Source organism: Mustela erminea, chromosome 8 (assembly GCF_009829155.1).
Source record: "Mustela erminea isolate mMusErm1 chromosome 8, mMusErm1.Pri, whole genome shotgun sequence".
NCBI classification, from domain to species: Eukaryota; Metazoa; Chordata; class Mammalia; order Carnivora; family Mustelidae; genus Mustela; species Mustela erminea.
Genome location: NC_045621.1, coordinates 85,764,501 through 85,790,509, shown reverse-complemented (window position 1 = coordinate 85,790,509; position 26,009 = coordinate 85,764,501). Strand labels below are relative to the sequence as shown.

The following is a 26,009-nucleotide window of genomic DNA, read 5'->3' as shown; positions in this document are numbered from 1 at the left end:
ACATTGCCCAAATCCTCCATACCGACATCCCTGCCCCACTCAGGTACTCATCATCTCTTTCCTGAAGGCTGGGTCCACCTCCCCACTCGCTTTCCTGTTCCTTGTCTTTTCTCCCTCACGTCCATTCTCCACACCATGACCAGAGTCAACGAGTGATGGGGAACATATCTGACTGTGGCGCTGCTGAGCCTAAAACCTGTCGGCTGTTTGCACATGACATCACTGTGGTGCTTCACAAAGTCACCTAATCCCAAAGATGGAACCCTGAGGGCGGCTATTTTCATATTTATACTTATTAATTAGTACTTATATTTAGCAATTTAAACTTTGCTTCTCTTTCACAGCTGTGGGTAAAACTGAGACTCTAAGTCAGCGGGCCAAGTTAGTCCTGCCTGCTCCCCCGGTTTGAATACTGCAGTGTGAGAGGCACAGGGCCAGGGCCATAAATCACGGGTTCTTTAGCCAAGCACATGAGGCCCTCGGAGGTGGAACGTGTCCTCTCCTGCCAATCTTAATGGCACATTACACTTTCATACTACAGTTTGTATTTTCCCCTAAAAAAACCCTGCATCATTCCCAATGTTAGGGATGTTGCCTATGCTATTAACTGGGAATATTCTCTGCTATCCCTCCATTTGGCTGACTTCTGTGTTCATTCTCTAACTCAGCTCACATGTCCTCTCCTCCTGGAAATCTGGGGCTGGCTCCCCTGTGTCCTCATGGCACTTGGCATCCTGCACGGCTCTCCTTCCTTTATATGTCTACTCTCAACACAGTAGAGAGTCCCAGGAAGTAGGAACACTGTCATTTTCATCTTTATGCCCTATTATGGGCTGATTGTTGTATCTCCCAGAATTCATTTATTGAAGGCCTAACTCCCAATGTGACGGTGCGTGGTGTAGGACATTTGGGAGGTAATTAGGTTGAGATGAGTTCATAAGGGCAGGGTGCCCACGGTGGGATTAATACCCTTGTAAGCAGAAGAACACTGAGAGCTCGCTCTCCTTCTGCACATGTGTGAGGGGAAGGGCACATGAGCCCCCAGCAAGTGGTGGCCATTTATAAGCTAGAAAGCCAGTTCTTGCCAGGAAGTGAATTCCCTGACACCTTGATCTTAGAATTCCCGGGTTTAGAGCTCTAAGAATTAAATGTCTATTGTTTAAGCCACGCAGTCTGTGGTGTTTTGTTGTAACAGCCCAAGCTAAGACATAGCCTCAACTCAAAGTATCTGGCACATGGTGGACACTTAAAAATACATTTTGAAGTGAACGTGAATGTCATGGTACAGGTTAATTTTCACCACTGGACAAAGAACTCCAGGCACACACGTGTTCTTCAGACAATGCATTTAGCCGCGGGAGCACTCTAGCCTTCCTGCACTTCATATTAATAGGGGACCCAAAAGTTGGAAAGGTCTCATAGTAGTTTTGAATAACTTATATTTAGTTTAGACATGCATTTGCAAAAGTATTCAAATAAAAATAACTTTCACATGTAAAACATTTTCAAATTTCAAAGCTTTTACATATGTATTATCTTCACTTGATCCTTACAATAAACTTTCAAGGTTGGCAGATATTATTATGCCCAATTTGGAAAAGCAGGAAATTAAGATTTTGATGGAGTAAGACAAAATAATCAAACCCATTTTGGAAGTCCCAAGTATGTTTCAGATATGGAAGCATCTTTGTGAAACTGGCAAAGAGCAAATTTTAGTATTCTTCTGTGACAGATGAGGAAACAGGGTGTTGAGACGACTGGCTCAGAGTCACAGGGGGCCACCGTTAAAGGCAAATTGAACTCTATCCTGTGACTCAGATTAGTCCTGATGCATAAATGTACATTTATGTGTACATGTTAGAAAGGGAGCCTTGGTTTTAAGAAAGCATCCTGAAGAAATTTTTTCTTTTCTTGTCCATAGCTGGTTTGTTACTTGTCTTTCAGCACATAAAGACACCAAATAAGAAACAGAGTTGTTCAAGAGAGTAGTTTGGGAGCAAAATTGGAAAACTATTTTGGTTTATTTAAGATGGAGGAGTTGGGGCAGCAGGAATCATATTGAGTGATCCTATATGGATCATAAACATTTAAAAATAATTTCTTCCTTTTGTCATAAAGTCATAAAATACTTAGTTTTAACTAAACATAATGAGACCATCTCAATATATCTTACCTGTAAGTTTCTAGGATTTTTTTTCCTAATAAATGTGAAGCCCAAGAAAAGGCATATTTATTATAGTTCTGTTGTTGAATGAAAATGCTACTTCCAGCAAGAGACTTTTACTTCTCTCTACTTAGAATTTTATAAAGCAAATTTGGCAGATACTCTTCTGAGGGGAGAAAAATTTCACATAAGTTAGGATGGTAGATAAAAACACATTATTTATTTGTGCTTTGAGTCACTCTTGAGAGGCCAGTAATACAAAATAAATTCTGTATAGCCTATGAAGCAATGACTAAATGCAAAGATATTTGTAATCATCCCCCTACCTACCCTTTGAAATTGGTTAGTTTTACAAAGTATGTCCTTATGTGTAAATACGTTAAAGTTAAAATGTGTCAGTTGAGGATTATGAGCTAATTAATAAATTCAAATACGAGACAGGCACTTCATTTCCTAAACTAATGAATTGCTTGACAATTACACACATGTATTACATAGTTATTCATTCAGCAAATGCTTACCAATTGCCTACTATGTGTTGGTAGGAGAAAAAGGATACAGCAGTGATCAAGACAAACCTGATCTTTGCAGGCTGGTGAGGAAGACAGACTGTGCGTGATGAGTGCTATTGGGAATATAGACAATAGACCCATCCGGCCAAATGATAGCTACAAAATAAAGTAAAGGCAAGAGTAGATCTTCCTAAGGCACAAAAGGTCAGGTCTTTGAAATCCATTAACCACCACTGAAATTAGTTTAAATCACCTGTGACATGTTATAACCTTTCCGGGCGGGGCTAAAGGCATGTTGGGACCTCAGAGCAGGCTGGGAGGGAGAGAGGAGAAAGCCTAGAAGTCAGTTTCAGGGAGGGAGGCCAGTGTTCCAATGACAATAGCTAGAGGACTTTGATGCTTAAAGCTCACGAGAGGCTGACCTAATATCCAGGGCTCATTCTGGTGGGTGGTAGTTCTTCTTGCCAAGTATGAGGCAGTAGCTCTGAATTTCTGGGGGTTCTGTTTCAGTGGAAATAGGACCCCAGTCAGCTGCTGGGTCTCATGGATAGACTCTAGCCACTGACAGGAGGATCCTGGCAAGGACTAGACAGATTATCGTGGGAAGAGCCTCAGACTGGGGTTCAGGCCAAGGCACATGTTCCAGGAGAGAACCAAAGTGTGAAATGGGCACCAAAGTGGGTACAGTGAATAATCAGAAGGGACTGGGTGTTGGGGGTGCGGGGCTGCTCCTTCTGTGGCTTTAGGGTGTGTTGGTCCCCCCTAGATGGCAGGTTTGGTCTCCCTTTCCTCAGTGCCCTCTTACTCCAGCCATCACAGCTCCTTTCTTTCACATCTCTTTGTATTCCAGAACTATCTGTGATGCCCAAATAGCGAATAAGGCCTCTGTGTGCACCAAGAACAGTTCATAGCTTTTGAATGTGGATTTGGCTTTTGTTGGGATGATATTATTTTCATTGTCAGTTCATTAGAATATAGGTTGTGCTTGGGTTTTTGCTGTGAAAGGCATGATGCTTAAAATTTAAACAAATATAAACATTTTGTTTTTGTATTTTGTTTTGTATTTGTATTTGTATTTTGGTTTCTTGACTCTAATGGTTAGATTTTTTTTTTAACCTAGAACAACAAAAAATGATAGCAAAGCTATAAAGAAGTCTTTAATCAGTGAATGCATGAATTTTGTTTCCTTAGGTCTTTTTCCTCTTGACCTGTGAGAACCAAATAGCATATCCGCATATGTTGTTCCTATGTAGTGAATTATGTCTTTAGAAGTGAGCCCAATAGATATAAGCTTATCATTTGTTTGTGTTTTTGCTCAACTTTATTCTTTTTTAAAATCACATTAAAGATGAGATTTTATTTTCTGTTTGAATGTAGCTTCACTCTTCTGTCTATGTTTTCAGGTGCATTTATATTATATTATATTAATATAGAAATTATATATATATATATATATATATATATATTTAAAAGTTGGAGCTACACAGCACAAATTTAACTGGATCACTTACCACCTGGCAAGTGATCTTGGCCGAGTCCCTTACTGTCATTGGGCCTTAGTTTCTATATCTAAAAACTTAAGATAATAGGACCAACCTGATGGGAACCATGATGCAGAGCAGATGTGACAGTGGAGATCCAAGTGTGCGTTGCTTGTAAAGCACCAGTGCAGGTGTTTAGAATTTATATTCAGATGCAGGTTATGCTCACATCATATAAATTAAAATGTGAAAGCATTCAAAAGCTCAACCAGTTCCTGAGGCAAAAAATGTGAAATGGCAATGACTAAGAGGGTCAGTGAAACTCTTGGCTTCTAACCAATCCTGTACAAAATCTTTCCTAACCACATATTTTGAAAGATGAGGAAAGATAAAGGAATGAGAAAACTGCCCTTTTTCTCTAACCCTTGAAACATTCCACCCACCCTCCCCCCCCCAAGAAACTGAGCTATGGAAGCTTGAGGCCTAACTCAGTACGGAAGGTAGTCATTCAAAGAACTGTTTAGAATGTTGTGTTTATGAAAGTGAGGTGCCATGAATATGTACTTGTATCAGACAGAGGTGGACATGATCAGAACAAGCTTGTTCACAGAGGCCTTCTCTCTGCTTGGCCATGAGTCACAAAAATCTGACATCTGGACGTGAAATGCTTCCTTGAACAAAAATTGAAACGTGTGTGTGTGTGTGTGTGTGTGTGTGTGTGTGTTTAATATGTAAAGGAAGAATGAAATTGAGATACCAAACTCTTTCATTGACTCAAGTTTAGGGCCAGATTTTAATAATGCAGCTGTCCAGATGTGAGACACTAATGAGAACATAAGGAATTCCTGGATAGAAAAGGGATGGTTGGCCCAATGGCCTGTCTCCTTCAAGTTTATTGCAACACACCTCTCTGTGTTGTCAGCATATCTTCCAACCCCTTTGCCTACATAAACATGTCCAGCTGTCTCTTAAACTCATTTTACTTTATGTTTCACTCAATGGACTTATTTGGTAATTTGTAGTGTTTTCTATATGCTGGTAGATCTTTGAATGATATAGTCCTACATTATCACTACTTCTTAATCACATGAAGTATTTCAATAACAAAATATAGCAGATATCATTGGAAATTTGGAAGACATCAAATATACCTATAATAAATTTAGAAAGAAATAACTGTTATTTTGTTAATCTATGTTTTCATCTTTCTCAAAAATGTGAAGAGATAGATGGGTAGTGATTAAGGTGGGTAAACATAAAAACTTTCTTGCACTGTATTAGTTTCATTAAATGTTTTGTAGTGAGAAGAAAATGCTAAGCTCAAGTGATATAATAAGGAAAATGATCTGATGCTTTATTTTGATTGGGTTAAAGCCATATTCCAGATAATATTTTCCTTCCTTGATTATATTAATATTTCAGGCTAACATAAATTTGAGTTGAATTATTTAAAATATAGAATCAGTATAGAAAAGATTTTCTGTTAAAATCCTTTTTTCCAAAATTTTCCAGATTATTAGGGACCAGGGGACTTGGGCTGAATTCTTAGGTTGACCCTGGGTCCTTCTCATTGGAGAATACACCTAAAAATTTACTTGAAGTTTTGATGGGAACTCATAGAAGTGTAGAAATAACTAAATGTTCATTAGCTGAACATTTTGCATTTTCATGTTTGAATACCATTGTTTTAAAATTATTTCAATATATGTGTGTTGATTTGATATGTGTGTCACATCAAATCGTATGATTATATGTCAGTTTTAGTCTTTTATTCACAAACACTTAGGGTGACCAACTTGTCCAGGCTCACCTGGCATTTCCTACCTCTAGCCAGAAAGTCCCACTTCCAGTGAAATCCCTCAGTTCCTGGCAAGCAGGTACTACACAAACACATAGGGAAAAGAGAATCTACCTCTAAGATTTGCTTGGCTTCTTGTCTGCATACTCTTCAGATTCTGGGAACTCAAAAAGCAAAGTGTTGCATCAGCATTAAGGATTTTACTCTCTTGTTATAACAGCCTGTGTTAGGGTGTCAGTGCCTTGGTGACTAGGGTGAAAGATGATCCATGTGATTTTTTTCTTTTGTTTCTAAGCTCAGATGCGGGATGTTTTATCTAAAGAGAGAGAGTGCGTGCAAGCTGGAAAATGTTTAAAAAATCAAACCTATTTTCTTCCCAACTTTTCTCCCTCAAGTCCCTTTCTCTCTAGACATGCTCTAAGATACACTTTAAATCTAGCACCTTGAACGACCTCCAAAATCTCTGAAGCCTAAGTTCTGTCTTATTGCCCAGATTATAGTTGGAAAAAATTATCTACATTGAGTGACTTTCATCTTATGTGCCTCATAACTAAAGGGATTTTGCAAGTATTTTGCTACTTTTTAAATTTGTGGACAGTGACTTCTGAACTTTCTCAGGAAGGAGGTCTTAATAAAAAGCATGCCTGAATCCACTTCTTAATGATTTTTAGCTTGAGTGAAACCGTTTACAGGATTCCTCTTCCTAACAACTGCTCTGCCAAGCATTGTATAAAATAGCATTCTTCATGGTTAGATGATCCCAAGGAAGGTGACCAAAAGATTTTAAATACAGAGGAACGGAACCAGCCACTCAATCAGAATTTGTACTTTTTTCATATGTGTACTTTGTCTCTGGAGTAGCACCCTGTTTGGTGCACGTGTGTGTAAACACATAGCATTTAGCTGCAGAACGCGTCACAGATTTCTTTCCTGGTCACCATGCTGCATGACTGATCCATTTCATATGATGTGTTTAGTATGGTTCATTGCCCACTGGTCTTATTATTTAACAATTTGCATTAAATTGAATTTTCTATTTACAGGTATAAATGGAAATTTTGGCTTCTGAGAATTTATTATTTACTGGCTAGAATGCTCTTGGTTGAATTAACTCTGCCAATATTGGATTGTGTATACCTGGAATAAAGTTTGGGATATTTAATTAGAATATCATCATCGGGAAAGATCTTGTTATTTTTATGGCTAAGCTTGAGCTACTGAGGCCAGATCAGTATCATTAGTCTAGGAGACATTTACCATAATTCTCTAGAGGTTTTTAAAAAACCATGCATGTTTCTTGATGGATCAGAAGAAGTTAAATTAGTGGTAATGTGTATAAATTACTCAAAGGTTCAAAAAGCTTGAAACCTTCATCATCTAACATAACATTTTGTTGATAACTGGAAATCTCTCATTTTAAACTCTTGGTTTCCCACAGATGCAAGGAGCTAATACTTATTGACGGCCTACTGTTTGCTGGCTCGGGCTACATCCTTTATCTATTTTGTTTCATTAAATCCTCAAAGTATCTTGTAAGGTGAGCATTACGTTTATTACCGTTTTATAGGAAATGGATGCTTAAGAAAGATCACAAAGTTGCCAGCACACCTGCCCAGTGAAACAGTAGAGTCACTCAGAGCCATGGCTGTGTGCAACTCTTCCAAGTCCAAAGTGATCTCCATCTCTCCTTGTTCTCTGGCCCCTTTTCCCATGCCCTGCTCCCATTCAACCTGTTAGTGTTACAGAAGATGCTAACACCATTCCCTGTTTGGGGCTGTGGACATGTGGTTCCATTCTTACCTTCTGTGCCTGACACACTCTTAGTTTGTTTTCAGCTCCAGCCCTGGAATGGTCACCCATGGTCACTGTCCATACTGGATCTAGGGGAAGTCTGGCTAAACTCCTAGGACATTGTGTGTATGTGTGTGTGTGTGTGTGTGTGTGTGTGTGTGTGTATGTGTTAACATTTTTATTTTTAGCTTCTTTCTCTCTAATTTTAAAGCAGATTGAGATAGTTGAGCCATTTTAAATCTTTTAATTGGCCCATTTTAAGCCTACAATTCAGTGCTTTTTAGCATAGTCATGGATATGTGCAACCATCACCAGAGTCATTTTTTTTTTTTTTTTAGATTTTATTTATTTATTTGACAGAGAAAGACACAGTGAGAGGGGGAACACAAGCAGGGGGAGTGGGAGAGGGAGAAGCAGGCTTCCTGCCAAACAGGGAACCCGATGCGGGACTCGATCCCAGGACCCTGGGATCATGACCTGAGCCAAAGGCAGACACTGAACAACTGAGCCACCCAGGCGCCCCACCAGAGTTAATTTTATTTTTTATTTTTAAGATTCTATTTTTTTATTTGAGAGAGAGAGAGACATCATGAGCAGGGTGAAAGGGGCAGGGATAGAGAGAGAGAAGCCAACTCCCCGCTGAGCAGGGAACCTAAAGTGAGGCTCAATCCTGGGACTCCCGGATCACGACCTGAGCAGAAGGCAGATGCATAACTCATTGAGCCACTCAGGAACCCCCAGAGTCAATTTTAGAATATTTTTGTCTCCACAAAGAGAAACATTACACTCTTAGGTCTCACTGCCGCCCCATCTCCCTAGCCCTCACCAACCACTAATCTTTCTGTTTTCAGAGATTTGCCTCCTGCAGACATTTTATATAAATGGACTCACATAATGCATGCATGGTCTTGTGTAACTGGCTTCTTTCACTTAACATAACGTTTCAAAGTTCATACATGTAGCATTCGTCCATACTTTATTCCTTACTATGACCGAATAGTACTCCGTTATTTGGATATACCACCTTTTATTTGTCCAATTGGGTTGTTTCCACGTTTTGGTGATTGTGAATGGTGCTGCTGTACTTTTATGTACTATCATGTGTTTGCTGTACTTTTATGTACTATCATGTGTTTGAATATCTGCTTTCAATTCTTTGGAGTATATATCTAGGAGTGAAATTTCTGGGTCTTAAGTCTGCATTATACTTTTTGTGGAACCCCTAAGCTGTTTTCCATAGAATTTTATATTCCCATGAACAATGTATGATGGTTCAAATTTCTCCACATTCTTGTGGAAATGACACTTGTTATTTCCTTTTGTTTTGCTTCTTGTTGTTGTTAGTGTTGTTGATTTTTTTTTTTTTTTTTTTAGCCATTTGGATATTAAGTGGCTTCACTGATTTTTAAGATCTTCTAAAGATTTTTCAAGCAAGCTTTATTCTATTCTCTTTTGTGCTCTCAAGAATGATGTATAATTCCTTTAAATTTATTTATTATCACATTCTATAATCTCTTTCTTTCTTTACCTTCTTATCCCTTTCTTGAAACCAGAATGGACAGTCTTGTTTCTTTTGTATTTCCAGGGCTGAGGACATGCTTGAATGAGTAAGTAAAGGAATGGAGGGAGTTGGGAGGCCAAGGAGTGCTGGGAAGTAGCATTTCCTTAGGATCCCTCCATTGTGCCAGACACTGTGTAACACCAACATGTCTTATCTCATTTAATTTTCATAAGAATAGTAATAACTTGTCCATTTCACAGAAGAAATGAACCAGAGACAATCTCTCATCACCCAGCCACTGAGCATTGAGATTGACTTCAGATCCAACCCTCCCTGAACCAAGACCTGTGTTAATTGTATGACAACATGTCACAACAGAAAGAAAACATAATAAGGCCCATTCCTACTCTTACTACTTCTTCTAGGACTCCCTCCACTTATTGGATGCTTCCTGGTGTCATACATCATGACAGCTAAATTTTGGATACCATCTAATCTAATCACTTTAAGAATCTAGTGATTCAGACATTTTTACTATTTCAAATAATGGAACTGTCACTGAAATGAAATAACTGCCCAAGAATAAACAGCTAGTAAGCTGTGAGCTCAAAACCAGATTTGCTTAATTGCAAAGGTCCTTCTATCAGCATAGGGAAAATGCTTTAGAGACCTGAAAGTTTCACCTAGTTACCTGACAGTTTTGAGGTCAGTCAGGAAATCAGGCAACCAGACTGTGCAACAATTTTTTCAAGTACTTTCATTTTCTTAATTGCTCCCAATCATGATTTTGGTGGTATAGGTATTCTACTATGTATTATGAAAAAAGTTCCCGTGACCCTAAAAGAATATTCTGATCACTGGCTTATTATATTTTAAAGCATCTTACCTATAATATATGTAAAATATACTACATCTGATCAAACCTTTTTTAGATAATAGTAAATTGGCTAATCTAGCTTTTAACAATTTGAGCATTCATTCAATATTTATGCCACATAGACATTTTTTCTTTTACTGTGTAAATTCTACCTTAGAGCTGTATGAAGTATTGGGAGGAGTCCACGGTAAAGATAAACAAGAAACATTATAACTAGTATAGAAATTTTAAAAATATAGCCGATTTTATACTAATTTATATACTTTGATTGAAGAGGATCGCTCCAGGATTCACATTACGATATTAAATATTGGGAAACCTCTGCATGGCGATATTTTGGGATTAGGTGTAAGTGGAAAAGAAGAGGCATCACATGACCTTAAATAATTTTAATCACTGTGTTTTCTCATTCCCGGTATCATGTTTTCATGTTTCATTCATTCTTGCGTCATGCTCTTCGTTGCTCTTCATGCGTTTTTCAAGGATTTTTTTTTTTTTTTTAATAGAGGCCTATGTTACCATTTGGCATATGTCTCCCTTGTCAGTGACATCTTGAAAATTAAAAAAAAATAATACCTCCCTCACACGCATCCATGCAGGCTGTAACTGCACCATGCTTCAAAATGTGTCACCTTATTAAATTCTGCAAATTGTTCTGAACATTGTCTCTATAAATGTTTTGGAAGGGCTTTACTGTCAGGTCAGCTTTCTAAGGGCTAGAAATATGTCAAACCTGGCAGCCTTACCTTTATTTAAGAGCCAAAATACAAATAAGTAGATTACAAAGCAATCAATCAATACAGCATCGCAGGATGTTGTGGTTGGCATTGACCTCGGAGTCCGGCACTGTCATTTTACAGATGAATAAACTCGTCTGTGAGCTCTGCAGGAGATGGGGTTGTGCCTTGCTTGACTCAGTTGCAGCCAGTGAGGTAACCCTGGGTGTGCTGTCGTGCCTCAGTTTCCTCGTGTGGAAGAGAGGGACTTTCCTTTCATTAGGTCATCCTTCAGGCTTTTCCCCACTTGCAGTTTCTGTGGTGCGTTAACAACTTGTATCATACTGATACAGTTTTAGTCCTTAAAGCATTCCTGACCCTCCACGGAATAACTCTTCCAGTATTTTATGGGGTCTCCTTACACATTCTTTAAAAGTTGGATACACTATCAATTTATAGTTATTGGGCAGAAATCATAACTTTTATCCATTGTCAAAAGAATACAAGGAACGAAGATCTTTTCCTTGTTTTCAACATTTCTTGGCTTTTTACCCCTCCCTGGTTTGTTGTTTTAGGGTTGCTTGGGGATAATAGGTTATTGACCTTTGTCTTTCTTTCGACAAGAAGCTTTCACTGAAGTTTTTGTGTGTGGGGGGCCATTGTGTAAGAAACAGTGACGCTCACATGCAAGTAATTAAATGGATGGAAGGCAAGAAAAAAAGGGGCACATATTTAAATTGATTAATTTTCTTCCTGAAAACTTGTGGAGCCTAATCTGAAAGCTGTGTGCAAGTGCGCATGGGCTTTCTGAGAATATTTCCTCCCTTCCGTTACTCTGAAGTCTCTGGGTGAGTTTAGTCCCCCTGCAAGGCCTGGGCAGGCAAGTTTGGCAAATAATTCTAATCTGATATGATGCCTGCTTTTCTACTCAACTGTAAAAATCTATTTCATTCAGATATCACCTGCTATTCTTATGGCAAGTCTTTGGAATAGAGATCCTAAATGTGTCAAAAATATGTAATACATTTGTGATCGAAATAAATAGAGACGAGGGGGAGTTCAACTTGCTTTCACATGTGCTGGCCAGCACTTGCAGAATTCAAAGTAGGTTATGTTAGCCTTCCCACTTGCAATGGCTTTATGGATGTGGTGTTTATATACCCTAGATTTTCCAGGGCAACCTGGGTTGTAAATATTCTGTCCTGTTGTTCCCATAAGTACAATCATACTTGTCAAGCTATGTGTCATGAGTTTTGGTTTGGAAAATATGGACACCGTATGTCCATCAGAGCCTGTTTTTCTGGCCTGATGCCTTATGCTGTTCCTCCACCGTGCCTTACCCCTTGCCCACTTCCCATTCTCACCAAAGTCTTGTTTCTGCTTTAGTCCACTTGCTCTCAGACTAGTGTCTAGGGCACCGTGTGAACAGTAAACTAATCTGTGCTAATGGGCAAGCAGGAGAATATCAGGGTCAGGACGATCCACACATCTAGAACATTCTGTCTCCTCTCAGGTAGACTAAGTGGCACTTTGGAAATAGTGCCTTGACACTATTATCAATGGAGAGGATAATAAGACAATTGTAGTTGTCTTCTCTCTAAGACAAAGTCGTTCTGTGGGTGGTTGACCAGGACGGATTTCTCAAAGGAGTCAAGAAGCCCCCACGTTTCACTGTGAAGATGGCTTCTATCCTGTCAGTATCTGTGGTGGGCTCTGCATATGTGTCCAAGATATGATTAAATCTCCGTTAATAGTAGGAAGGAATAAAAGGCCAGTATAACTCTACTTCTCTACCCACAATAATTTCTTCTGGTATGTGTACACTGCTCAAATGCTCTTTTTATAAAGTTGGAAAGCAAAATTGTTTTATGACAATACTTGCTGAGGCAGCAAGACAAATCTATGCCTCTCCATCGTTAAATCCCTGCCCCCCCCAACACTGAACTCTGACTTAAAATTATTCTTTAATGAGAAGGCTCAGTTTAACATCTGTAGAAAAATGTTTAGGATTATTTGAAATATTTTGTAGGTTTTGAGTTCATTGCCTGCCATTTTCCTTTCAGCCTAACTTTGTTATTTCTGTTTATTTTATGTGATTTTATTATGTAAACACAAAAGATTTCTACTAACTGTCCAAACAGCTTGCTTTTAAAATCTCTGCTTAACCACTTTTACTTGAATCACTTTTTTTTTTTTTTTCTTGTCTTGGTTTAGTACTTAATTGTGATAAATCTCAACTGGATCACCTTTAACTCTTTAAAAAATAACTTCTCATTCCTCTGTGTTAAGCAGTTTACCTTTTAGAAATTCAGTCAACATTCCTATTGGCAATTTGTATTATCTTAAAAAGCCACATTAGTACCTTGACTATTCAGTCCTGGGAGCATTTGCTGAACCAGATGCTTTCAATATCATCTATTATTTTTAATCATACATGGTTAAGTCTCAGGAACATTCTCTTGAGATTGTTGACTGCTTAGGAAACTAGAATAGCAAGCAAGCACATGATATCTTTAGAAACAGCCTACAGATTTAACTTCATTATTATCCTAATCAATATCTGAGTAATTAAGCTGACTTATTATCAAATTCAAGCTTTCCTTACAGTCTATTATCAGTTTGTTTTTCCTGATCCCTTATGTCTACATTCAGCTAATTTAATGCTAACATTGTAGAGTCACCTGGTCTCTCTTGTTAACTGTAATCTTCTAATAATTGTACTCAACTGAGAGATCAGTATGTACCAGACATAGTAACCTCTAAAACCTTAACAATAAACCTGAAAGATTGATACTATTATCCCCATTTTACAGATGGGAACATAAATTTTGAGTGGGTAAATCATACTTTTCCACCTCACAACCAGTGAGAATGAGGCTTAAGTTCAAACAAAGCCTGATTTAAAAACCCCTACTTCTAACCACTGTGCTATAGTACTTCCTATTAATGAAGGATAAAGGTGTCTGCTATGTAAATCAACATAGTCATTGACAATGCACTTCCTTCTTTTATACTGCAACATGCATCAATGAAAGCATTTATTAGTCTTGTCTGGTTTTCCTTTTTTATTTGAAAAATGCTAAAAAATGTATCATCTATTCATAAAATCGTATAAAATGAGCAAAAGATTTCCCCATCCCTCTAAGATCTTACAGTCCTTAGTTTGTGTACTTTCTAAGTTCTCTTAGGCATATCTAGACATGGCACTATAAACCTTTCCTTAATGTTTTTTAAAGTCTTAAGGTTTATTACTAAATTACTACATCTTATCACTCTTGCTTGCATAGGGAACATAAAACTTTACTTTTCTGGGCAAAGACTGTAAGTATCTTTTTTTTTTTCCTCCCTTAATAAGGATTTTGAGAGTCTAAGCTGTGAATTGGTGAGACAAATGGTTTTAAAATATTGATTTCCTTTTTTTTCTCCTGATGTTTGTCCATTGTTAGACTATAGGAAGAGAGGTTTAGTCAAACGCTTAATATTTCATAGTATCTTTTCTGTAAGTGGATGGTTGGATATTCTCATAAATCCTTTCCTCTTTGGGATCAGAAACTTCTTTGACAGACAGACATTTAACATAGGCTTTTTCAGGCGTCCATCTTCCTCTAAAAAGTGAGGGTATTTTCATATTGAACAGTGACAGAGGCAAGAATGAAACGGCTAGAGGAGTATGCTACTGGACATAGCACAGGTATGGAGTTATTTGTCCCCCAAACCTTCCACTGGACTAAGAGTGTGATCTTTTCTAAGTTCTGAGGTTTTGGTCTTAGCGGTCCCTTCTGTAACATGGACACAATATAACTCATGGCCTGTGCTGTTGTGAAGATTCAATGATGAAATGATGCAACATGCTTGGCCCTGATCTTCAGACTACAGAGTGTATTTATTTATTTATTTCAATTAAAAAATATTTCCTTGGGAGCAAAATACACATTACATAAAATTTACCACCTTAACCATTCTTAAGTATACAGTTCAGTACATTCATGTTGTTGTGCAACCTATCTTTGGGGCTCTTTTCTTCCTGCAAAACTGAAACTGTACCTGTTATACTATAACTTCCTATTCTCCGCTACCCCCAGCCCTGGGAACCACCATTCTACTTTCTGTCTCTATGAATTTGATTACTCAAAGCACGGTCACATAAGGGGAATCTTAGAGCATTTGCTTTTTGGTAACTGGTCTATTTCACATAGTATAATGTTCTTGAGATTCATTCATGTTGTAGCAAGTGTCAGAATTTCATTCCTTTTTAAGACCAAATAATATTCCATTGTATGAATATGCCACATTTTTGTTTCTCATTCTTTCATTAAGTGATCCTTGGGTTGCTCCCCCCATTTGAGTATTACAAATAATGCTGCTATATCATGGGTGTCCAAATATCTCTTTCAGACCCTATTTCCAGTTCTTTTGGGTATATTCCCAGAAGTAGAATTGCCAGATTTTGAGGAACTGACATACTGTTTTCTGTAGTGACCACATTACTTAACATTCCCACCAATAAGTCATGAGCCTCCAATTTCTCCACAGCCTTGCCAACACTTGTTGTTTTCTGTTCTTTGATCATATCTCTCCTAATGAATGTGAAGTAACATCTCGCCAACTTTTAAACCTTCAGACAAATTCTCATGTTTTACATGCTAACCATTAGAAGTAAAGTATCTAGTATGAAACAAGTTAGGAATTACATGCAGACAAAATTAAGGAGTACTGACCACAGAATAAGATGTTTACATTCTTATTAGTTGGTCTGTCATAAATTATCTGAATGTGAATCTGTAATTGTTCTTACAATGGATTTTCTGTTTGTTGAGTTCCTGTTTAGGGAAAAAGCATAGTGAAATGAAATTAGACCTGATTTCTCTCTCTCTCTTTTTTTTAAAAAAATATTTATTTATTTATTCATGAGAGACATAGAGAGAGGCAGAGGCAGAGGGAGAAGCAGACTCCCCGTGAAGCAGGGAGCCCAATGTGGGCCAGGATCCCAGGACACTGGGATCAGTTCATGACCTGAACTGAGGGCAGACGCTTAACAGACTGAGCTACATGGGTACCCTGACCTGACTTCTTACAAAGAGTATAGAGAAAGCACTTCCTTTCCTTGGATAGGACTATTTTGACTTGTCATGTTTTGCTTATTGAAAAGGGCTTTTTATTCTTACTCAGAGACTTAAGAGTTTTCAGACATCGCTATTTTGTTTAGACCAAGGAGGCAAAAGCCTGTGAAAGATTTACAGGTTTACTGCTGGTTTTACATTTTGGAGATAAGGTATATATAGACCCTACCTTATGGAAGGAGTCTATTTTCTGCTACTGAATCAGGCCTGGGGCTTGTTGGTCGCTGCAGTGAGAGCACTAGTGAGTAAATGTGCTTGCATTTCAGTGTGCTATAATGTGATTTTTAAACTTGTTCAATCAATTCACTGTTGTCATCACATCTCTTCCGATTTTCAAGTGCAAACTTGACACCATTGTTCTTATTAACAATTAAAAAAAAGTTTTGCCCCTCAAGTCTCTATTATAAGAGACATATCCTTGAAGTTATGGTTACATTAAAATTCTTACTACAAATGAAGCCAGCTAAAAATGTTTACCAACTTGAATTGAGCTCATCATGTTTTGTTTGCTGAATAGTGTTTTGTGATTTTACCAACATAAGAATGAGTCTCCAAACTATTTTTAAAAAGTGGAGCTTTTACTCTAAAGAAGTGCTTGCCTCATTTTCTTCATGCTACTCCAAACAAGATGTTGTTTATTACTTTGAAACACTATATGTAAACCCCAGGAATATGTTAAATATGATTGAAGTCTTGGCTGTCTTTAACAAATTGAAGTTTCCAGAAATTTAGCTGTGTTTAAAAACCAAAGCCATGTTTTCAGGAAAGATTTCTATTTCCAAATATGTGGTTGCCCAAACCTTTTATATTTTCATGTCAAATTCAGCTGCCAAATAACACACACTGTACCTTAGCTATAATAGAAAAACACACATAGACTTCAGATTAAAAAAAAAAACACTGCAAGAACTATGATCATATTTCTTGAACTTATGCTATTCCTATGCATATAAGTGTGTTTTCAAGTATGCTCTGTGAGGCGCCGGTCACTTACACTGGTACAAAATTGACATGCACAGCACAAGATTGGCACCGTGTAACAGCTGATCTGGGAAAATACAGGAATTCCTAGCCAGACCAAAATATGAGGTCAAGGAAGTCGCTTTTATAATAATAGTGGTTATCTGTTTAATGTGTGATCTGGCAGTGATATGATGTTGACCATAGGCAATTATGCACATTTCTAAACTGGTTGTGTGCAAGCCCAGAGTAAGAGAAACCCCCCAGTTTGTGATAAAAGGGTATTTATTGCCCTTTTATTTCCTTCATATGCTTTACTTAATCATTTATAAAAGACAAATTAATAGTGAGTACCAATTTCATTCTGAGTTTTATTCTGTAGTCATTCCTACACATTTGGGATATGTATTAATATGTGCTCTTAATAGTTTTGGCACAAGTTCAGTGTCAACGAATGAGTGATGTACACATTTTATAGTCTTCTTAAGGGATAGCAATGTGGCTCAGTGACAGTGTGTCTTGATTTCTTTGGGGGCAGGGTACTTAGATATGAGTCATATGGGATAGAGATCTATTAGCTACTTTTTCCTCAGCTAGTGCAATATGGCACAATTTTTGATTCATTAGAGTGCATTTTTTTAAAGAGTGGTACCATCAGGATTGTGTATAGATTAATGTCTAAGAAACTGGTTGATTATATGAGACTCTATTTTCCTCTATCATTTCAATGTAACTGAAAATTTATATTCTCTATTTTCATATCAATGACAATGTGATGACACAGCAAAGGAGTTATATTGGCTTGTTGCTCACATCAAATGTAATCTTCTTTTCTTTGTGAAAAAATACATTTATTTTGAGCAAGGAAAAAGAAATTTGAGTGTTTCAAGTATCAGGAAGCCTATGTTGGAGAGGATAGTGATTGGCTGTTGTTTACCTACTCCGTGGGTAGAACAAGGAGAAATGGGATTGAATTTTAGTAAAACAGGTTTAAATTAGCCATGCAGAAGCACTTACAGAAGACACCGCAATGGGTTGCAATTGTTGCCTCCTTTATTCCCAGGGACTCCGTCTGCTGTACTCACCAGGGCTCAGCATGGTGTCTGGCACAGAGAAGGTGCTCAGCTGATATTAAATGAATAAAGAGAAATAACAGATTAAGGAGATGCTTATAAAAGACATAGCATTTGTTCTCAATGTAAGGTATTAATGTTAAGGTTTAACGGTGCCATTGTTTTAGGAACATCTACAAGGAAATCAGAATTGTAAATATTGAAAAATCTCTCTGGAATTTTAAATTTAACAATATGCATATTTACCTACATAGTTAACAATTTTCCCCAGACGTTTTTCCTTTAAAAAGCAGCACAGTATAAAGGATGTGGAGCTACTGTGTAGGGAGCGATGGGCTGGGAGACTTCTAGCCCCAGCACAGTTCCGTCCAGGCAGGGAGCCTGGGCTATTAGATACAGTGTTGCCTTCAAGAAGCCTCTGAATACTGAACAGGAAATATTAAGAGATACATGTTGTGTCTATTTATCTCTGAAGGTTTTTCCACTGAGTAATTTTTGGGGCTTTTTTTGTGGGTGAGAGGGAGTGTGGTAAATTATGCATTATTCCTTCTAATGTCAAGCTGAAACTCAAAAGAAGATTTTATTTGAAAGATATAAATACAAAGAGCTTCAGACAAGGACCCACGTGTAGCCACTAGATATTGTGGAGTTCTGTGTGCTCAGAGAGGGTATCCCATCCTCATGAGGATTGCTTGTCAGAAGACGAGTGAGTGTCAAACTATAACCAGCAAAGACCAGTTAGGACTGCAGAGTGACCAGTCTTTGGGCCGAGTGTTTTGTGGTCGAGTCCCTAAGGACTGTGCAGGGTCTCTGGCGGGGAGGATAATCTGGGGCTGTTGTAGGTGGGCCTATCGAATTCATTAGGAACTGAAGGCACTCCAGAGTTTCTAAGTTTCACAGGCCTTGGAAAATATTTATGGCCTGATCACACTGACACAGGTTGCAAATTAGAAGAAATACAAAATTCAACTTAATAACTAAACAAAATGCAATATTAAGGCAGCTTCATTCATTGTCAAAAAAGTAGCATAAAAATGTCAAGACATTTGAAAAGAGTTTGTAAGTTAAACCTTTTTACTCTGAAAGCATCCATACTTGATGATCACTTGGAAACCGTAGTTATAAATCAGGCATATTACATGAAGCCTAATATTTCAAAAACAAAATTATAAAAACCCTTTCCAAATTTTTACAGCAAAATGATTGTACTTATTTGGGATATGGGCTCATTTTAATCTGTGTGATATCATTGTACTTCAGAAGTAATGGTGCATAGTGTCTGTGGAGCATTTAAAAGGGTCTTAAGTCTGGGAGACTAGCTGGGAAAAAGTAAGAGGTTAGCTATATTTTATTATTTAGTATTTATTTATTTGAGGTTAAGTATATCTTAAAAGGTGCTAAAAGAACCATACATAGATGTCTAGCAATATTTCCTTATAAAATATGAAATGAACCCTTCATGTTTTTTATTGATGTGTAATCGACATGCAATATTACATTAATATCATGTATACAATACAATGATTCAACATTTCTGTATACTGTGAACTGATCACCACAGTAAGTGTAGTCACCATCTGTCACCGTACAAGTTAATACAATATTACTAACTGTATTCCCCATGCTGAACATTACATCCCCATAACTTATTTATTTTATAACTAGAAGGTTGTACCTTTTGATCCCCATTACTCATTCCCCCCATCCACCTGCTCTCAGGCAAGTGCCATTCTGTAATCTGTACTTATGAGTTTGGACTTTATTTTGTGTTGTTGGTTTGTTTTGTTTTTTAGATTCCACATATAAGTATTTGTCTTTCTCTGTCAGATTTATTTCACATAATATAATACCTTCAAGGTCTACCATGTGGTTACAAATAGCAAGATTTCATTCTTCTTTATAGCTGAGTAGTATTCCATTGTATATTTTTAGTATATCTTCTCATCCATCAATGGACTCAGTGATTTCCATATCTTGGCTATTATGAATAATGCTGCAGTGAATATATCTTTTCAAAACAGTGTTTTTTTTTTTTTCTTCAGGTAAATACCCAGTAGTGGAATTGGTGAATCTTATGATAGCTCTGTTTTTAATTTTTAGAGGAACCTCTATATTGTTTTCCATAGTGGCCACACCAATTTACATTCCCACCAACAGTGCACATGGGTTCCCTTTTTTCTGCATTCTGCATTCTCACCAATACTTGCTGTTTCCTGTCTTTTTGATGGTAGCCATTCTGATCAGTATAAATTGATTTGCATTTCCCTGATGATTAGCGATGTAGAACATCTAATCATGTGCTTATTAGTCATCTCTATGTCTTCTTTGGAAAAAATATTTATTCAGATCTTCTGCCTATTTGTATAACTAGATTATTTATTTTTTATTGTTGAGTTGTATGAGTACTTTATGTATTCTGAATATCGATCCTTATCAGATATATGATTAGCAAATATCTTTTCCCATTCAGTAGGTTGCCTTCCATTCATTGATGGTTTCCTTAGCTCTAGAGAAATGTTTTCTTTTTCTTTTCTTTTCTTTTCTTTTCTTTTCTTTCTTTCTTTCTTTCTTTCTTTCTTTCTTTCTTTCTTTCTTTCTTTCTTTCTTTCCTTCTTTCTTTCTTTCTTTCTTTAAAAGAGAACAAATCTACACCTTTATTTATTTACTTTTCTGTAAGTTTAAATCCTTGAGAGCTATAGCATCCCATGGATTGTGTGGCCAATGGCTTTAGCGGGAGATTTGTTTTGGAATTTGGCACAAACTATGACACTGTTTCCATGACCATGAGTTACTCTTCTCTAGATTACTCCAGTTTTGTTTGGTTTGCCACCAGGAGTCACTGTGTTTTTCTTTGCTCTGTACGCATAGGCACATTTCTTACCTGGATGGAATTCAGTTTCATTTCAGCATAAACACCTTCAAATTTAAGAAGAGTTCTGTGCTCCCTCTGGTTCTAGAGACCCCACTTATAGCCAGCAAAAATGACCTTGGACCACAACCTTCCAGACCTATTTATCGTTTTAGGTGTCCTCTTCCCTCCACAGGCTCCAAGATGGTAGAGAAAGTTATGCAGAAGCTTTTTAGTTTGATGTAGTCCCATTTATTTATTTCTGCTTTTGTTTCCCTTGTCTCTGGAGTCAGAGTCAAAAAACCACCACCAAGACCAATATCAGGGAGCTTACTGTTTATGTTTTTTCCAGGTCTGGCAGGTCTATGTTTTCAGGTCTAGCATTAAAGTCATCCATTTTGTGTTGATTTTAATATATGGCATAAGATAGTGGTTGGTCCAGTTTCATTCTTGTGCAGGTAGCTGTCTATTTTTTTTTTAAGCATCATTTATTGAAGAGACGATTCTTTATCCATTGTGTATTCTTGATGCCTTTACCATAAATTTTTTTGATGGTATGAGTTTATTTCTGGATTCTCTATTATGTGCCAGTTTATTTCTGGATTCTCTATGTGTCTGTTTTTATGCCAATCCATATTGTTTTGATTATTGTAGCTTTATAGTGTAATTTGAAATCAATGATCCTGATACTTCTGGCTTTGTCTTTTTTTCAAGACTGTGTTGCTTCTTTGGAGTCTTTTGAGGTTCCACACAAATTTTAGAATTATTTATTTTAGTTCTGTGAAAAAAGCCTTTGGACTTTTGATAGAGATTGCACTGGATCTATAGATTGTTTTGAGTAGTATGGGTATTTTCACAATATTAATTTGTCCAAACCATGAGCATGGAATATCCTTCCACTTGTGTCATCTTTAATTTCTTTCAGTTTGTATATTATAGTTTTCAGTGTACAGATCTTTCAATTCTTGGGTTAAATTTATTTCTAGATCTTTTGTTCTTTTTGATATGATTGTAGATGGAATTTTTTTTGTTTCTCTTATAGTTCATTATTAGTGTATAGAAGTCCAACAGATTTTTTTATATTAATCTTTTATCCTGCAGTTTACTAAATTCGTTTATTAGCTCTAATCATTTTTGTGGAGTCCTTAGGGTTATTTAAATATAATACTGTGTCATCCACAAATAGCAACAAATACTTCTTCTTTCCAGTTTGGATGCCTTTTATTTCTTTTTCTTGCCTAATTATTGTGGCAGGACTTTCAATTCTTATGTTGAATAAAAGTGAGGAAGGGGCACCTGGTTGGCTCATTTGGAAGAGCATGCAGCTCTTGATTTCTGGTTCAAGCCCCATTGTAGAGATTACTTAAATAAAATCTTTTTTTTTTTTTTTTTTTTAAATGAAGATAGTGAGCATCCCTGTTTTGTTCCTGATCTTAAAGGAAAAGATTTCAGGTTTTATATCAGTGAGTATAATATTAATTGTGTTTTTCATATATGGCTTTTATTATGTTGATGCACATCACACACACACACACACACACACACACACACACACACATTGTTGAGAGTTGTTTTTTTTTCCTTAAGCATAAATGGATGTTGAGTTTTGTCAAATGTTTTTTCTGCATCTATTAAGATGATCATATAATTTTTATCTTTCATTTTTTTAATGTGATGTGCCAGGTTAATTGATTTGCAGATGTTGAGCCATCCTTGTATCACTGGAATAAATCACACTAGATCAGGGTATATGAACTTTTTAGTGTATTGTTGAATTTCGTTTGCTAACATTTTGTTGAGGATTTAAAAAAAATATTTAATTTATTTATTTATTTGAGAGAGAGAAAGAGAGCGTTAGTGAGTAAGAGAGAGCTCAAGCTAGGGGGAGAGGCAGAGGGAGAGAGAGAAGTAGACTCCTTGCTGAAGTAGGAAGCCAGATGCAGGGTTCAAACCCTGGACCCTGGGATTATGACCTGAGCCAAAGGAGATGCTTAACTGACTGAGCCACCCAGGTGCCCGAGAGATTTTTGTATCTATGTTTAATATCCCAATACAAGGATATTGACCTATAATCAATCCTCCTCTCTTTTTCTTCCTTCCTTCCTTCCTTCTTTCTTTCCTCCTATTTATTTATTTATTTATTTATTTATTTTTTGGTGATGTCTTTGTTTTGTTTTGGTATCAGCATAATTCTAGCTTCAAAGGAAGTGTCTGGATGTCATTCCCTCCTCTTCAGTTTTTTGGAGAAGTTTGAAAAGGGTAAGTATTAAATCTTCTTGAATGTTTGGTAGAATTCACCAGTGAAGCCATCTGGTCCTGGACTTCTGTTTGTTAGGAGGTTTTTTTGTTTTGTTTTTTTTTTTAAAGATTTTATTCACTTATTTGACAGACAGAGATTACAAGTAGGCAGAGAGAGAGAGGAGAAAGCAGGCTCCCCGAGGAGCTGAGAGCCCGATGTGGGGCTCGATCCCAGGAACCTGGAACCATGACCTGAGCCGAAGGCAGAGACTTTAACCCACTGAGCCACCCAGGCGCCCCTGTTAGGAGGTTTTTAATGAGTACTCAGTCTCCTTACTGGTCCTTGTTCTGTTCAGAATCTCTATTTCTTCATGAGTCAGTCTTGGAAGATTGTATATTTTTAGGTATTTATCCATGTGTTCTAGGTTGTCCCATTTGTGGGCATTTAATTGTTCATAGTAGACTCTTATAATCCTTTGTATGTCTGTGGTATCATTTGTTCTTTCTCTTCTTTCATTTTTGATTTTATTTATTTGAGCTCTCTCTTTTTCTTGGTGAGTCTAGCTAAAGGTTTGTCGACCTGATCTGTCTTTTCAAAAAACTCCCAGTTTCTTTGATCTTTTCTATTTGTCTTTTTAGTCTCTATTTCAGTTATTTTGAATCTTACTTTTATTATTTCTTTCCTTCTACAAACTTTGAATTTTGTTTATTCCTCTTTTTCTAGCTCCTTCAGTTGTAAGTTACATTGTTTATTTGAGATTTTTCTTGTTTCTTGACTTAGGCCTGTATTGCTACGAACTTGCCTCTTTTATTCACTTTTGCTGCATCCCATAGGTTTTGGTTTGGCATATTTCTGCTTTCATTTATCTTTAGATATTTTTTGATTTCTCCTTTGATTTCTTTGATGACCTGTTGGTTGTTCAGTAGCATGTTGTTTAATTTTCACATTTTTGTTGTTTTTCCAGTTTTCTTAGTTTCCTACCATTGTGGTTGAAAAGGATGCCTAATATGACTTCAGTCTTCTTGAGACTTGTCTTGTAGACTAATGTGACCTCTCCTGGAGAATGTCCCATCTGCTATTTAGAAAAATTTGTATTCTTCTGTTTTTGGAAGGAATGTTCCATATATGTCTTTTAATAAAGTCTGTCTAGTCTAGGTGTCATTTAAGGCTGATATTTTCTAAGATTATTTATTTATTTGAGAAAGAGACAGAGTGAGAAAGAACATGAACAGGGTGAGGGGCAGAGGGAGAAGCAGACTCCCTGCTGAGCAGGGAGCCTGATGCAGGGCTTAATTTTGGGACTCTGGGATCACAACCTGAGCAGAAGGCAGACACTTAACCAATGGAGTCACCCAGGTGCCCCAAGGCTGATGTTTTTTTATTGATTTTCTGTCTGGATGACCTATCTATTGATGTAGGTGGGGTGTTAAAATTTCCCACTTTTATTGTGTTGCTGTCAATTTCTTCCTTTAGGTCTGTTAATCTTTGCTTCATATATTTTAGTACTCCTATGTTGGGCTCATAGGTATTTATAAATGTTATATGTTCTTGCTGGATTGACCCCTTTATCATTATGCAATGTCTTTATCTTTTATTACATTTTTTGTTTTAAAGCCTATTTCATCTGAAGTAAGTATAACTACATCAGCTCTTTTTAAATCTCAATTTGTTTGCAATATCTTTTTCCACCCCTTCACTTTCAGTCTGTGTGTATGCTTCTGAAGTGAGTCCCTTGTAGGCAGCATATAGATGCATCTTGTTTTTTATCCATTCAGCTACTCTATATGTATTTTGATTAGAGAATTTAATCTGTTCACATTTAAAGTAATTATTATTCATAGGTATGTATCTGCTGCCATTTTGATAATTGTTTTCTGGCTGTTTTTGTAGTTCCTCTGTATTCATTTTTCTTCTATTCCTCTCTTCCATTGTGGTTTGATGGCTTTCTTTTTGTTATGTTTAGATTTCTTTCTCATTTTCTTTTTTGTATTTACTATAAGTTTTTCCTTTCTGGTTCCATGAGGTTCTTATATAACATCCTAGTTACACAGTGGTATATTTTAAATTAATTACACCCAAATCTGAATATATTCTCAAAGTATATTTTTACCCCCATTTTATGTTTTTGATGTCACATTTACATCTTTTTATATATCCCATCACTATTTATTGTAATTTTAGTTGACTTCACTACTTGTTGTCTTTCAACCTTCATACTAGCTTTATAAATGACTAAATATGCCATCTTTACTATATATTTACCTTTTCCAGTGAATTTTTTTTTTCTTTTGTATGTTTTCTTTTCATTAATTAGTGCTATTTCTTTTTGGCTTGAAGAAGTCTCTTTAACATGTCTTCTAAGGCCAGTTTAGTGGTGATTAACTTTTTGCATATCTACAACAATATCCTTATATTCTGAATGATGACCTTGCCATGTAGAGTATTTTTACTTGGAAGTTTTTTCCCCTTTCAGTACTTTAACATATCATGCCACTTTCTTCTGGCCCACAAAATTTCTGCTGAAACATCTGCTGATAGCCTTAGGGGATCTACCTTGTATGAAACAAGTTGCTCTGTTGTGCTGCTTTTAAGATTCTCTCTTTGTATTTAACTTTTGAGATTTTAACACAACGTGTCTTGCTGTGAATGTTTTGGCTGCAAAGGAAATCTGGGCTTTCTGGATTTGGTAGTTTTTTTCCCTTTCCAGATTAAGGAAGTTTTTAAACATTATTTCTTCAGATAATTTTTCTGCCCCTTTCTCTCTCTTATCTCTTTCTGGGAGCCCTGTAATATGGATGTTATTCCACTTGATGTTGTTATTTTAGTCCTTTAAGGAATCTTCACTTTAAAAAAATTTTTTTTTTCTTCCTGCTCTGTCTGGGTAAGTTTCAGTGCTTTCTCTTCCAGCTCACTGATCAGTTTGTTTTAT

General features: G+C 36.8%; 1 pseudogene; it reads left to right on the top strand.

Annotated features, from left to right (window-relative positions):
* Positions 1 to 26,009, top strand: part of LOC116597895 — a 69,207-nt pseudogene that overhangs the window by 8,532 nt on the left and 34,666 nt on the right.